Consider the following 16910-nt stretch of genomic DNA (forward strand, 5'->3'; position numbering starts at 1 on the left):
CGTCGTGACTATGCTTCCGAAGTACTTGAAATGCTCCACATTCTCCATCTGTTGGTTTCCAATTACAACGTTCAATGGTTCTGCTCTCGGTGCTATCCTCATTACCTTTGATTTTTCAATGTTGATTTCCATTCCATACTCTCTACCTGTTTCCACTAACTTGTCCATCATGTTCTGTAATTCCTCCTCTGCCTTCGCCAATACTACTAAGTCGTCTGCATACTTTACAGTCTTTATCACTCTTCCTCCAATTTTGAAGTCTCCTGTTCCCTCCAGAGCTTCCTTGGCAAGTCATTCCCCGTACAGGTTAAAAAGCAGCATCCCTGTCTTACACCTCTACCTATCTCAATGCTGTTGGTGTCTCCTGAGTCCAGTCTCACTTTGACTTTTTGCTGCATGTACAGGTTTTCGATTAGTCTTCTATTTCAAGTGATATGCTGCATAAAATGAGTCGGCACTGTAAAGAGATGCAGACAGAAATTTAGTTACAGAACAAAACCAAGTACAGAATTTTGCACTAACATTTGCATAATTTATTTATATAATCTAGATTGTAGGGCATTTTTCAGATTCCTTCATTATTATTATATGTATTGTGTGTTGTTACTTTAATACATACTGAGGAGATGGACAGGATTTTCTGTAACTACAAATGTGATATTTAACAGATACGTCATCCAATATTTTTTTAAACCTGGCTAAATGCGTTAAATTATTTTAATTTTCTATATTCTGACATAAAAGTCTGCAAAACATTATTATTTACCAAAGCAAAATAATGAATGTAATCAGTCACTTTCAGGTCTTATTTTTATACAGTTCCTTCAGAACATGTGTCCGTCGGCCAGAACTTTTGTGACCACATGCTTATTTTTAATAAATCATTGTTTCTCTCTTTTTTTAAGTTTCCACCAAGACTTAAAACCTCATCAGTGGGCACGAGTACCCAATCAATCTCTGCAAGTGCACGCCCCGAAGCTGTCAGACATTCGTGGTTGGAGTACGCTGTGTGAAGACGCTGTGTCCGTGTCGGCACTTCACATTCCAGAAGAAGACAGACGCATCGATATTTTGGAATTAATTGAGACGGAACGAATGCTGAGGTAAATGTGAACACCTCGTGACGGACGATAAATATTCATGATGCAGGACACACACGATCTTCCTTTCTGTTCACATTCGATACTATGACAGATAATGGGTACCAGGGGTCCTTTCCCCAGGAGTAAGGCGCGGCCAGGTCGTGACACTGACTACTTGCCTCCGTCTAGTGCCTGAGTTGAGAACGAGTGGGAGCTACACCTCCTCTCCCCCCCAAGCACCTACGTGGCCCGTAGCAGTTTAGCTTTACTTTTAGTTTTACAAAATGTTTAGTCTAATAGTTTGAAAATACCCCAAAGAAAACATTTTCTAAATTTGTCTCTCAAGAAATGACAATCTGAAAGACGTCGAATTTAAAAAAAAAGACTGCTTTATCTTTCACAACCCACAATTTAGTAAGTGAATCTGGTGTCATTAATTTTAGAGCCTGTTACTGCGGTTGAAGGAACTTACGCACTGGAGATGATATTCTGGCAGGTTAACAGAATGGATGAAATACTAAAGCCCCTTGCAGCATAATTGATTATGGGATGATCGCCTTTCAAATTATAACCTGTACCTCGAGGAAAAACGTAATAGTTCGCCCAGCGTAACCCAGAAATCTGTAGCAAATAAGAGTCTTATTTGGCTAGAGAGCTCATTGCAGTTTCATTTCAAAGGTGACAGGATTACAGTTTCGTATGTAGAGAATCTGAGTATAAATATTGTAGTGTACGCGTTTCCGAAATATTTGCCTCGGCTGATTAATACCACTGGAATATAATAGAATTTCCTAAGAGGCTTTTGTCTTACGGTTCTCACGCCCACACTCTCACTTTGTACGCCGCGCTCCGCTACCAGTCCAATTATCGTGCAGCTCACGCCCTCTGTCTCCATGTGGACCAGAAACAACTATTATATGTCAGGGCCCTTGCGACAGGGTTTCTATGATCTGCTTCACTTGGAATCACATGCTACGGCGATGCGAGTAGTTCTTGCTGCTTTGCTCATCCTAATACTTATACGATATTAGTGCCATAATTAAATTTATAATTTTAAACTGTATTTTATAATAGTTTACGTAAACAGATTCTTCTCGTCGTTATTCAGATTATCCATTTTTAAGTGTTGCGTAATGTTTTTTGCGTGCTTGTCTTAAATTCATTGAATCCCATTCTGCTGTAATTAAAATGAATTTTAATTCTCATCTGTAAATTTTATATCAGTTCTGACATGGTGCTTTATCCTCCTTACGTATTTTTACGTACTTCAGACCTACAAATCTTCTTCAGATATTTACGACGAGAAATCCGAACACAAGATGGAAGAGAATTCACAGACCCCACAGCAGTAGAATCTTACTTCTGTAGTTTGACTTTGTAGACATTTCGTTGTGTTAAGTGTGCAAATAGGAATTGGAAGCAGCACAGCGCATAATTATAAAACATAACTTTGCTAATCTTTTACTAGTCTTGTGTTTTTCCATACGATTCTTATTTTGTCAGTGTCGAGTCTTAAAAATTTTGTGTTCATCTGTTTGGCCTAATTTGATTGTATATTCATAAGTTACTGTAGTATATGTTAATTAAATTTTGAGTTTTAGGTAATCACCTCAAGTAATGATTTTGTCTTTCGGGGAGGTTTGTAAAAATGAATATATCGTCCCGTTGGGTCCAGAGTTAAAGGAATTATATGAAGATCCTGCAATGGACCATAATCTGCGCTGCCTAAAAACAGAATCAGTTAAGACCACAGATGAATATGACAGACGTACATTTTTAAATTATTGTAAGAAGAATAGAAAATATTATTAGAATTCTGTTTTGCTAATAAAATGTTGTTAAACTTGTTGTACTCTGTGAAAAAAGAGAAAATACGTACACACACGTGCACGTAAAAACTTTATAATGCTGAATCAGGATTACATTTTTTTTGATATTGGGATTCGAATTTATTGAAGTCTGTGATGTGATTGGTTCTTATTCTCGCAGTTACAGTTGAATCCTGTTTGTAGTAAAGCAACAAATTGGATAAAATATTTCTTAAACTGCATGTTTGAATACAAGTACAGTGATCCCTTGGTTCCACAGGGTCCCATTTTTATATTAATGATAAAAAATTTAATAAATGATATGTTTGTATCATATGGCCAATCAGATTGCTTCTAAGTCGAATATTTACGTATTCAATAAATTCAATTAAAGATAAAGATTTCCGTCTTCTGGGTTGTTGCGCCGTGTAGTCTGGTCGATGTTAAGCAACGTTTCGGAGGTCGTGCTGTCTCCGTCATCAGGGCGATTAAGGATAGTTTTTGTGGGACCAGTTACTAGAGACTACTGCGTATAAATTGTATAAACTTGGGCATTTGTTGAATGGTTTGGTTCGATTTATTCTTTATAAAGAGCCGTGCGTGTACTGATGAAAATGTTCGATGTTATTTCAGGCCCTCGCTGAAACTGGTGGACCGTTCGTTGCTGGTTGAGGATGTTGTTAAGTCGCTGATCACGATTGATCCAGGGACTTGGGATGAATCGTTTCAGAAAGGTAATTTTTGTATGTGTATAATAATTTGAGATAAAAGCTGGGAAGAGAGAGCATTTAAATATTAACCTTTCTTGGCCTTGCATTATGGCTTATGTGCGTTCGAGCTGGCCACTAGCATACAACTAAACCATTAATGTTTTAGGTACGACATCTAAATTCCCGTGGTCTACGCGCGTGTATATAAAGTGATCCTTGTTACAAAATACAGTGTATTTATTGCATTTTTAAGCTTAGAATGTCAAATGAAAGCTCTGTTCTTGAGAATGAACCCATTTACCTGAACGTAGAGTTTTTGTAAAAATCTGTCTTTATATACGTAACTACTTTACATTTATTTTCAGTTATTTCAGGTTTCTTTAGCCCCGAACCCTCAGTTTTGTAGTCGTGTTGTACGACCTGACTGTTCGTGCCTCGACACAGGGTCTGTGAAGTTATTTCTAGACTGAGTTAGCTGTATGAATAACTTTTGATCTTTTCCTGTCAATTCACGATACAGAAATGCCCACATTTTCCATGATGATTTGATATCTGAAATGAACTCTTATCACATTGGAGTGTTTAATATGGTCTTAAATAAATAAAAGAAACCTATTTCAGTGGTACACTAGGCCAGAATTTATCTGGATGGATTTCTTGTAAGAATTTTGACAAAATTTAATTATATTTGTTTAAATCTTGTCCGTCTAATCGCAATTTAAAATTTAAAATATTTAAAATACCATATGATGTTCTCTATCGAAACATTCGATTTACACTAGAACATCATTTTTTTCTCACGACGTGTTTCAGTTCTTAGATGAATTATCTTCAGGTGTATAAAATTAAAATTATATAAACTTGAACATAATTTCTAAAAATGCAACTTTTTTTATATATTATTGTATTTTAGTCAGATGTTTATCATATATCAATGATGTTCTCTTCCAGATTCCATTTTAATAACATATTCGAAGTTGTTCTATATATGTACGTCGTGTTTAATATGACTTTTTGTGTGGGTGAATGTTTTTGTATCAGCCAGAATTGAGAGTTCCAACTATCTGGAAGTATTGCCGTGTTTAAATTTTAAATTGTGATTAGACGGACGAGATTTAAACAAATATATATTTATCACAATATGACGCAAGTTTATCATCTCAAAAATTTAATTAAGAAAACAACGGAAGACAGGGCGCAGTCTGATGGGAAAATAATGAAGGTTGACAGCTTGCACGCATATGGTAAACAATATACTTACGATTCATCATCACACTCTTACTCTACTGTGAAATAATTCTGTCTCTAAATATATATTCACCTCGTAAGGTTCCATTTAAGGTTTGTTAATATCTGATTAATAGGAATATTACTCCTATGTTTCTTCTCAATCTGGGATAATAAGCTTGGTAATATTTTACGTCTTATCTGCCTGGATATTGTTATCCTCAGTGCAGCAGAAATCTTTTCTGTGATGCCAGAATAAATTTGAATTTGGCCCACGAGGCTTCATGAATTTAAACTCCCGACCACCAATAGCCATCGTACTCACAGGCGGTTTACGAAGATATAATAATTTGAGATACCAGTATGTCGGAGAAAGATGTGGACAGTAAAGTAGTGGCTGGAATTTAATGGCTTGAAACATTTTTGATTTTTCGAAAAATTTTGAAAAAAAATGTAAAAAATCAAAAAACGCTGGAAATTGTCCAAAAAGCGCACAAAACCAAGAAATTTTGAAAAATTCCACTTTCAAAAATTTCAAAATTTTTGGGTGTTGTGAGCTTTTCAGACAATTTCCATCGTTTTTTGATTTTTCGAAAAATTTTGAATTTTTTTTTCAAAACTCTCACCAAGGGATGCATGCCAACCTCGGCGAATGCCTCACTATGTCTCTGCCGGACTCGTCCTCGATCCGTGTCTGTCTACTGCTTTCTGTCGCACATTTTGCAACATCTCACAGTTAGAACATCTCGTAGAATAACCTGTCTTGACTGTGACCTATGTAGCAGGTACTTCAAGAGCAACATTGACAAGTTTATTCGGTTCAGGATGTCTATTTCTCGGCCACCAATATTTCTGAATCTTGTCGTTGCTTTTCGATAGGAAGGACAAAGTCATGGACATAAGAGCTGAAAGTAGAATTGACATGTAATTGGAACTGTCGAATTATTTTAAAATATAAATTTTATCATAGATTCTTCTCTCGTAAACGTGATTCAAGCAATGGTCGTCTGAAGAAGGGAAGAACTCCAGATGGATGGATGGATGGAGATGTCAGTCCTGAGAGAAAACCAGTTGGCATGGGCCGCACTAGTAGACTACATGTGCGGACACCACGAGCGAGGGTCTCGCAGGTGAGCTTCTATACAATAAGGTTGTAATAAGAGGTACATGAAATATCCATTCGACTTCTATTTAATAAAAGGTTATGTTTTGGCTTCCTTATCCATCTTCAGGGCTTGTTACAGACGGTGTTTAATTTTGATATGACTTTTGTTCCTCTGTGTATAAAATTTCTCATGTACTGTCTCTAATTCTTTTGGTATTCTGCAGTTGGGGGGCTAAGCTGCCCTCTTATTCAGTTGTGCGTTACTTCATATTCTGCTAATTTTATTTCAGTAATAAATATAAATTAATTAACGAGTAAACAGATTGCTTTCGGAAGGACTCGAGAATTATTCCACCTGCCATCCCAGACAGAAGTCCAAAAGTAATGTCTGTCCCAGCTGTCTCAGGAGCGGAATCTATTGGCAACGAGATATTCGACTCATCAACGAGTACTTCTGTGGTGTAAGGATCTTCCCTGGACAGGACCCGACTCATGTGTACGTGGGCTGGGTAACAACGCAGTATCACTTCTTCAGCAAGGATTTCAATCAGAGTAGTGTCCGCAAGGCTTCTGTTATGATTGTGGATGACGATGACAGAATTATTGAAAGGTGACAACATAATCCTCTGTGTTCTAATTTTCTTGCCACGTTCTGCAATAGCGATGGCTTACGTAACGTTACAAGTAACTATTTAAGTTTATTCCAATTAAAACTGAGCTGTTACGCATACGTAATTAAGTTTATAGTCTTTTGAATTTAGAAACATTGGAATGCTTTTCTTTTTTGTAAGGAAAGGTGGTCTTATGTTATTATTACACGGTTTTAGTTCACATGTGTACATCCCACCAATTATTTTAGATTCATTTTGTGTTATCACGAAATTTGGTATGTCTCTCATGCAATTAGAAGCCATACCAACTTTATACCCTCTAATTTCCCCACAACCAGTAATGCCATCTTGGCTGCGTTACAAACGTATGAGGTGGGATTCGTTACCTCGTTCACAAGACTCCTCCTCGTTGTTCACTGGTATTAATACTTTTTAGCTTTGAAATTATGAAATTTGAAAGCAAACTATTAAGTTTTGTTACGATAGCATCGATCGTCAGAGTTGCTACGTGGTCCGTGCTGACGAACTCTACGATGAAGTGACTCATGATTCATCAGGCAAAGGGGCATCACAGGGAATGTGACAGTATTAACAGAAAGTTTGTTTTTAACGATTAATAACAACAAAATAGATCCTTGACGTATTACAGTTTCACGCTTACGATTTCCCTTCATTTCCATAACGAATAAGGACATTTATTATTTCAGTAGAGTTTATTTTAAGAAAATTTGGGCAAAGTATAAGTATTTTTAAAATTATGATTGGAAATTGCTCATTCTCATAATCTAATCTGAAATTATCAAAATCTAGCTTTATGTAGAGAAAGAAGGATTTTATTTCTCTTGGTAATGAAATTGTTTGGCGTATGATACTTCTTTAATGTTCCGACGTGTAGTGTTTTCTAGCGTAGTATAAAAATTATAAAATGTTGGTCCCTTTACAGTATTTTTCTCCCTTATTATGTGGTTTGGGGTGAGACGTCCACAAACAAAATGGTGTCCCGGTGAGGTTGCCAAGATTGCAGCAGAAATAAATTATGTTTTTTTGAGGGAAATTGAAATATTTAATAAATCTGTGTATCTCCAACTGGACCAATTTAAAACCGACAGTGTTATGCTATGATGTGCATGTGTTTTGATAAAACAGCGTACGTCTCTTAAAAACCCATACAGGACGCTGAAGTAAAATACGCATTGATCAGGAAATTGTACTTTGTAACTTCGAAAGTTTCTCAAGATATTGTTCACAAGAATTCTTATAATTGGAAGGAATGTTACGCGTATATTAGATTCATATTCTGAAAGATATTGTGAATTTATTGATGTGTTTAGTGGGAAATGTGAACGTACTGTGTAAACTTCTCTTCTCCTACGTTGTTTTGATAGATGGAACCTGAAACATCTTTGTGGCAGCAACGAGCAAGGAAGTGTTGCAGATAGAGTTGGGTAGGACATCAACCACCCTGCCACTTTCAGCTGCACTGCTTCAGAACTCTGAGAGGCATGTTATACCACAGGTTAGGTTAGGTTAGGTTAGGTCTATATACACTAGTTGCTTTTAAGAGGTATCAAGTTTTAAGTCACATTACCAATTTCAAGTGATTATTATTATTATTCAGTGTTCTGTCTTACGACAGGTCCATTGCTCTGCCCAAACAGAGCTCTCCAGTTGTCCCTATTCTCGGCTTCTCGCTTTAATTCCTGGAACGTCATCTTTTTCCCTTGTTTAAGGTCGTCGGTTGGCTGTATCAGTCTTCTTCCCAGCCCTCGCTTTCCTTCAACCTGGCCTTCGATGATGTCACTCAGTAACCCATTCCTTCTCATAATATGTCCCAGCCAGTTGGCTTTCCTTCGTGTAATCTTTGCTCGTTGACTCTCCTCAATACTTCTTCGTTGGTCACTCGATCCGTCCACCTGATCTTCTCTATTCTTCTCCAACACCACATTTCAAAACTCTCCAGGTATTTCTGTTCCTTCTTCCTGAGTGTCCAAGTCTCTGCTCCATACGTAACACTTCACTAGTTTCTTCTTCATCTCCAAGCCCAACTTGCTAGTGAGAAGTATCCTCTTCTTGACGAAAGCTGCCTTGGCCATGGCTATCCTTGCTTTTACTTCCTTGGTGCATAGGGCGTCCGTCGTGACTATGCTTCCGAAGTACTTGAAATGCTCCACATTCTCCATCTGTTGGTTTCCAATTACAACGTTCAATGGTTCTGCTCTGGGTGCTATCCTCATTACCTTTGATTTTTCAATGTTGATTTCCATTCCATACTCTCTACCTGTCTCCACTAACTTGTCCATCATGTTCTGTAATTCCTCCTCTTCCTTTGCCAATACTACTAATTCATCTGTATACTTTACAGTCTTTATCACTCTTCCTCCAATTTTGAAGTCTCCTGTTCCCTCCAGAGCTTCCTTGGCAAGCCATTCCCCATACAGGTTAAAAAGCAGCATCCCTGTCTTACACCTCTACCTATCTCAATGCTGTTGGTGTCTCCTGAGTCCAGTCTCACTTTGAATTTTTGCTGCATGTACAGGTTTTCGATTAGTCTTCTATTTCAAGTGATATGCTGCATAAAATGAGTCGGCACTGTAAAGAGATGCAGACAGAAATTTAGTTACAGAACAAAACCAAGTACAGAATTTTGCACTAACATTTGCATAATTTATTTATATAATCTAGATTGTAGGGCATTTTTCAGATTCCTTCATTATTATTATATGTTTTGTGTGTTGTTACTTTAATACATACTGAGGAGATGGACAGGATTTTCTGTAACTACAAATGTGATATTTAACAGATACGTCATCCAATATTTTTTTAAACCTGGCTAAATGCGTTAAATTATTTTAATTTTCTATATTCTGACATAAAAGTCTGCAAAACATTATTATTTACCAAAGCAAAATAATGAATGTAATCAGTCACTTTCAGGTCTTATTTTTATACAGTTCCTTCAGAACATGTGTCCGTCGGCCAGAACTTTTGTGACCACATGCTTATTTTTAATAAATCATTGTTTCTCTCTTTTTTTAAGTTTCCACCAAGACTTAAAACCTCATCAGTGGGCACGAGTACCCAATCAATCTCTGCAAGTGCACGCCCCGAAGCTGTCAGACATTCGTGGTTGGAGTACGCTGTGTGAAGACGCTGTTTCCGTGTCGGCACTTCACATTCCAGAAGAAGACACGCATCGATATTTTGGAATTAATTGAGACGGAACGAATGCTGAGGTAAATGTGAACACCTCGTGACGGACGATAAATATTCATGATGCAGGACACACACGATCTTCCTTTCTGTTCACATTCGATACTATGACAGATAATGGGTACCAGGGGTCCTTTCCCCAGGAGTAAGGCGCGGCCAGGTCGTGACACTGACTACTTGCCTCCGTCTAGTGCCTGAGTTGAGAACGAGTGGGAGCTACACCTCCTCTCCCCCCCAAGCACCTACGTGGCCCGTAGCAGTTTAGCTTTACTTTTAGTTTTACAAAATGTTTAGTCTAATAGTTTGAAAATACCCCAAAGAAAACATTTTCTAAATTTGTGTCTCAAGAAATGACAATCTGAAAGACGTCGAATTTAAAAAAAAAAGACTGCTTTATCTTTCACAACCCACAATTTAGTAAGTGAATCTGGTGTCATTAATTTTAGAGCCTGTTACTGCGGTTGAAGGAACTTACGCACTGGAGATGATATTCTGGCAGGTTAACAGAATGGATGAAATACTAAAGCCCCTTGAAGCATAATTGATTATGGGATGATCGCCTTTCAAATTATAACCTGTACCTCGAGGAAAAACGTAATAGTTCGCCCAGCGTAACCCAGAAATCTGTAGCAAATAAGAGTCTTATTTGGCTAGAGAGCTCATTGCAGTTTCATTTCAAAGGTGACAGGATTACAGTTTCGTATGTAGAGAATCTGAGTATAAATATTGTAGTGTACGCGTTTCCGAAATATTTGCCTCGGCTGATTAATACCACTGGAATATAATAGAATTTCCTAAGAGGCTTTTGTCTTACGGTTCTCACGCCCACATTCTCACTTTGTACGCCGCGCTCCGCTACCAGCCCAATTATCGTGCAGCTCACGCCCTCTGTCTCCATGTGGACCAGAAACAACTATTATATGTCAGGGCCCTTGCGACAGGGTTTCTATGATCTGCTTCACTTGGAATCACATGCTACGGCGATGCGAGTAGTTCTTGCTGCTTTGCTCATCCTAATACTTATACGATATTAGTGCCATAATTAAATTTATAATTTTAAACTGTATTTTATAATAGTTTACGTAAACAGATTCTTCTCGTCGTTATTCAGATTATCCATTTTTAAGTGTTGCGTAATGTTTTTTGCGTGCTTGTCTTAAATTCATTGAATCCCATTCTGCTGTAATTAAAATGAATTTTAATTCTCATCTGTAAATTTTATATCAGTTCTGACATGGTGCTTTATCCTCCTTACGTATTTTTACGTACTTCAGACCTACAAATCTTCTTCAGATATTTACGACGAGAAATCCGAACACAAGATGGAAGAGAATTCACAGACCCCACAGCAGTAGAATCTTACTTCTGTAGTTTGACTTTGTAGACATTTCGTTGTGTTAAGTGTGCAAATAGGAATTGGAAGCAGCACAGCGCATAATTATAAAACATAACTTTGCTAATCTTTTACTAGTCTTGTGTTTTTCCATACGATTCTTATTTTGTCAGTGTCGAGTCTTAAAAATTTTGTGTTCATCTGTTTGGCCTAATTTGATTGTATATTCATAAGTTACTGTAGTATATGTTAATTAAATTTTGAGTTTTAGGTAATCACCTCAAGTAATGATTTTGTCTTTCGGGGAGGTTTGTAAAAATGAATATATCGTCCCGTTGGGTCCAGAGTTAAAGGAATTATATGAAGATCCTGCAATGGACCATAATCTGCGCTGCCTAAAAACAGAATCAGTTAAGACCACAGATGAATATGACAGACGTACATTTTTAAATTATTGTAAGAAGAATAGAAAATATTATTAGAATTCTGTTTTGCTAATAAAATGTTGTTAAACTTGTTGTACTCTGTGAAAAAAGAGAAAATACGTACACACACGTGCACGTAAAAACTTTATAATGCTGAATCAGGATTACATTTTTTTTGATATTGGGATTCGAATTTATTGAAGTCTGTGATGTGATTGGTTCTTATTCTCGCAGTTACAGTTGAATCCTGTTTGTAGTAAAGCAACAAATTGGATAAAATATTTCTTAAACTGCATGTTTGAATACAAGTACAGTGATCCCTTGGTTCCACAGGGTCCCATTTTTATATTAATGATAAAAAATTTAATAAATGATATGTTTGTATCATATGGCCAATCAGATTGCTTCTAAGTCGAATATTTACGTATTCAATAAATTCAATTAAAGATAAAGATTTCCGTCTTCTGGGTTGTTGCGCCGTGTAGTCTGGTCGATGTTAAGCAACGTTTCGGAGGTCGTGCTGTCTCCGTCATCAGGGCGATTAAGGATAGTTTTTGTGGGACCAGTTACTAGAGACTACTGCGTATAAATTGTATAAACTTGGGCATTTGTTGAATGGTTTGGTTCGATTTATTCTTTATAAAGAGCCGTGCGTGTACTGATGAAAATGTTCGATGTTATTTCAGGCCCTCGCTGAAACTGGTGGACCGTTCGTTGCTGGTTGAGGATGTTGTTAAGTCGCTGATCACGATTGATCCAGGGACTTGGGATGAATCGTTTCAGAAAGGTAATTTTTGTATGTGTATAATAATTTGAGATAAAAGCTGGGAAGAGAGAGCATTTAAATATTAACCTTTCTTGGCCTTGCATTATGGCTTATGTGCGTTCGAGCTGGCCACTAGCATACAACTAAACCATTAATGTTTTAGGTACGACATCTAAATTCCCGTGGTCTACGCGCGTGTATATAAAGTGATCCTTGTTACAAAATACAGTGTATTTATTGCATTTTTAAGCTTAGAATGTCAAATGAAAGCTCTGTTCTTGAGAATGAACCCATTTACCTGAACGTAGAGTTTTTGTAAAAATCTGTCTTTATATACGTAACTACTTTACATTTATTTTCAGTTATTTCAGGTTTCTTTAGCCCCGAACCCTCAGTTTTGTAGTCGTGTTGTACGACCTGACTGTTCGTGCCTCGACACAGGGTCTGTGAAGTTATTTCTAGACTGAGTTAGCTGTATGAATAACTTTTGATCTTTTCCTGTCAATTCACGATACAGAAATGCCCACATTTTCCATGATGATTTGATATCTGAAATGAACTCTTATCACATTGGAGTGTTTAATATGGTCTTAAATAAATAAAAGAAACCTATTTCAGTGGTACACTAGGCCAGAATTTATCTGGATGGATTTCTTGTAAGAATTTTGACAAAATTTAATTATATTTGTTTAAATCTTGTCCGTCTAATCGCAATTTAAAATTTAAAATATTTAAAATACCATATGATGTTCTCTATCGAAACATTCGATTTACACTAGAACATCATTTTTTTCTCACGACGTGTTTCAGTTCTTAGATGAATTATCTTCAGGTGTATAAAATTAAAATTATATAAACTTGAACATAATTTCTAAAAATGCAACTTTTTTTATATATTATTGTATTTTAGTCAGATGTTTATCATATATCAATGATGTTCTCTTCCAGATTCCATTTTAATAACATATTCGAAGTTGTTCTATATATGTACGTCGTGTTTAATATGACTTTTTGTGTGGGTGAATGTTTTTGTATCAGCCAGAATTGAGAGTTCCAACTATCTGGAAGTATTGCCGTGTTTAAATTTTAAATTGTGATTAGACGGACGAGATTTAAACAAATATATATTTATCACAATATGACGCAAGTTTATCATCTCAAAAATTTAATTAAGAAAACAACGGAAGACAGGGCGCAGTCTGATGGGAAAATAATGAAGGTTGACAGCTTGCACGCATATGGTAAACAATATACTTACGATTCATCATCACACTCTTACTCTACTGTGAAATAATTCTGTCTCTAAATATATATTCACCTCGTAAGGTTCCATTTAAGGTTTGTTAATATCTGATTAATAGGAATATTACTCCTATGTTTCTTCTCAATCTGGGATAATAAGCTTGGTAATATTTTACGTCTTATCTGCCTGGATATTGTTATCCTCAGTGCAGCAGAAATCTTTTCTATGATGCCAGAATAAATTTGAATTTGGCCCACGAGGCTTCATGAATTTAAACTCCCGACCACCAATAGCCATCGTACTCACAGGCGGTTTACGAAGATATAATAATTTGAGATACCAGTATGTCGGAGAAAGATGTGGACAGTAAAGTAGTGGCTGGAATTTAATGGCTTGAAACATTTTTGATTTTTCGAAAAATTTTGAAAAAAAATGTAAAAAATCAAAAAACGCTGGAAATTGTCCAAAAAGCGCACAAAACCAAGAAATTTTGAAAAATTCCACTTTCAAAAATTTCAAAATTTTTGGGTGTTGTGAGCTTTTCAGACAATTTCCATCGTTTTTTGATTTTTCGAAAAATTTTGAATTTTTTTTTCAAACCTCTCACCAAGGGATGCATGCCAACCTCGGCGAATGCCTCACTATGTCTCTGCCGGACTCGTCCTCGATCCGTGTCTGTCTACTGCTTTCTGTCGCACATTTTGCAACATCTCACAGTTAGAACATCTCGTAGAATAACCTGTCTTGACTGTGACCTATGTAGCAGGTACTTCAAGAGCAACATTGACAAGTTTATTCGGTTCAGGATGTCTATTTCTCGGCCACCAATATTTCTGAATCTTGTCGTTGCTTTTCGATAGGAAGGACAAAGTCATGGACATAAGAGCTGAAAGTAGAATTGACATGTAATTGGAACTGTCGAATTATTTTAAAATATAAATTTTATCATAGATTCTTCTCTCGTAAACGTGATTCAAGCAATGGTCGTCTGAAGAAGGGAAGAACTCCAGATGGATGGATGGATGGAGATGTCAGTCCTGAGAGAAAACCAGTTGGCATGGGCCGCACTAGTAGACTACATGTGCGGACACCACGAGCGAGGGTCTCGCAGGTGAGCTTCTATACAATAAGGTTGTAATAAGAGGTACATGAAATATCCATTCGACTTCTATTTAATAAAAGGTTATGTTTTGGCTTCCTTATCCATCTTCAGGGCTTGTTACAGACGGTGTTTAATTTTGATATGACTTTTGTTCCTCTGTGTATAAAATTTCTCATGTACTGTCTCTAATTCTTTTGGTATTCTGCAGTTGGGGGGCTAAGCTGCCCTCTTATTCAGTTGTGCGTTACTTCATATTCTGCTAATTTTATTTCAGTAATAAATATAAATTAATTAACGAGTAAACAGATTGCTTTCGGAAGGACTCGAGAATTATTCCACCTGCCATCCCAGACAGAAGTCCAAAAGTAATGTCTGTCCCAGCTGTCTCAGGAGCGGAATCTATTGGCAACGAGATATTCGACTCATCAACGAGTACTTCTGTGGTGTAAGGATCTTCCCTGGACAGGACCCGACTCATGTGTACGTGGGCTGGGTAACAACGCAGTATCACTTCTTCAGCAAGGATTTCAATCAGAGTAGTGTCCGCAAGGCTTCTGTTATGATTGTGGATGACGATGACAGAATTATTGAAAGGTGACAACATAATCCTCTGTGTTCTAATTTTCTTGCCACGTTCTGCAATAGCGATGGCTTACGTAACGTTACAAGTAACTATTTAAGTTTATTCCAATTAAAACTGAGCTGTTACGCATACGTAATTAAGTTTATAGTCTTTTGAATTTAGAAACATTGGAATGCTTTTCTTTTTTGTAAGGAAAGGTGGTCTTATGTTATTATTACACGGTTTTAGTTCACATGTGTACATCCCACCAATTATTTTAGATTCATTTTGTGTTATCACGAAATTTGGTATGTCTCTCATGCAATTAGAAGCCATACCAACTTTATACCCTCTAATTTCCCCACAACCAGTAATGCCATCTTGGCTGCGTTACAAACGTATGAGGTGGGATTCGTTACCTCGTTCACAAGACTCCTCCTCGTTGTTCACTGGTATTAATACTTTTTAGCTTTGAAATTATGAAATTTGAAAGCAAACTATTAAGTTTTGTTACGATAGCATCGATCGTCAGAGTTGCTACGTGGTCCGTGCTGACGAACTCTACGATGAAGTGACTCATGATTCATCAGGCAAAGGGGCATCACAGGGAATGTGACAGTATTAACAGAAAGTTTGTTTTTAACGATTAATAACAACAAAATAGATCCTTGACGTATTACAGTTTCACGCTTACGATTTCCCTTCATTTCCATAACGAATAAGGACATTTATTATTTCAGTAGAGTTTATTTTAAGAAAATTTGGGCAAAGTATAAGTATTTTTAAAATTATGATTGGAAATTGCTCATTCTCATAATCTAATCTGAAATTATCAAAATCTAGCTTTATGTAGAGAAAGAAGGATTTTATTTCTCTTGGTAATGAAATTGTTTGGCGTATGATACTTCTTTAATGTTCCGACGTGTAGTGTTTTCTAGCGTAGTATAAAAATTATAAAATGTTGGTCCCTTTACAGTATTTTTCTCCCTTATTATGTGGTTTGGGGTGAGACGTCCACAAACAAAATGGTGTCCCAGTGAGGTTGCCAAGATTGCAGCAGAAATAAATTATGTTTTTTTGAGGGAAATTGAAATATTTAATAAATCTGTGTATCTCCAACTGGACCAATTTAAAACCGACAGTGTTATGCTATGATGTGCATGTGTTTTGATAAAACAGCGTACGTCTCTTAAAAACCCATACAGGACGCTGAAGTAAAATACGCATTGATCAGGAAATTGTACTTTGTAACTTCGAACGTTTCTCAAGATATTGTTCACAAGAATTCTTATAATTGGAAGGAATGTTACGCGTATATTAGATTCATATTCTGAAAGATATTGTGAATTTATTGATGTGTTTAGTGGGAAATGTGAACGTACTGTGTAAACTTCTCTTCTCCTACGTTGTTTTGATAGATGGAACCTGAAACATCTTTGTGGCAGCAACGAGCAAGGAAGTGTTGCAGATAGAGTTGGGTAGGACATCAACCACCCTGCCACTTTCAGCTGCACTGCTTCAGAACTCTGAGAGGCATGTTATACCACAGGTTAGGTTATGTTAGGTTAGGTCTATATACACTAGTTGCTTTTAAGAGGTATCAAGTTTTAAGTCACATTACCAATTTCAAGTGATTATTATTATTATTCAGTGTTCTGTCTTACGACAGGTCCATTGCTCTGCCCAAACAGAGCTCTCCAGTTGTCCCTATTCTCGGCTTCTCGCT

At 36.7% G+C, this 16910-nt stretch overlaps 1 protein-coding gene across 26 annotated transcripts in view; it reads left to right on the forward strand.

The window, feature by feature from the left end:
• The window catches only part of LOC147871702 (uncharacterized), a 76763-nt gene that overhangs the window by 14588 nt on the left and 45265 nt on the right, over nucleotides 1-16910 (forward strand). For 18 of the 26 annotated variants that reach the window (XR_015538425.1, XR_015538424.1, XR_015538426.1 and 15 more), the window contains 10 exons: nucleotides 906-1103; nucleotides 3524-3624; nucleotides 5798-5957; nucleotides 6223-6542; nucleotides 7929-8059; nucleotides 9581-9776; nucleotides 12198-12298; nucleotides 14472-14631; nucleotides 14897-15216; nucleotides 16603-16733. The gene's annotated coding sequence lies outside the window, so the exon portion shown is untranslated. The remainder of the gene's footprint in view (nucleotides 1-905; nucleotides 1104-3523; nucleotides 3625-5797; nucleotides 5958-6222; nucleotides 6543-7928; nucleotides 8060-9580; nucleotides 9777-12197; nucleotides 12299-14471; nucleotides 14632-14896; nucleotides 15217-16602; nucleotides 16734-16910) is intronic. The other 8 variants (XR_015538422.1, XR_015538410.1, XR_015538416.1 and 5 more) reach the window with 8 other exon arrangements.

The sequence above is a fragment of the Zootermopsis nevadensis genome, unplaced genomic scaffold, assembly GCF_977971745.1.
Source record: "Zootermopsis nevadensis isolate Lab colony 2312 unplaced genomic scaffold, Znev_1.0 Znev_ptg000044l, whole genome shotgun sequence".
NCBI classification, from domain to species: domain Eukaryota; kingdom Metazoa; phylum Arthropoda; class Insecta; order Blattodea; family Termopsidae; genus Zootermopsis; species Zootermopsis nevadensis.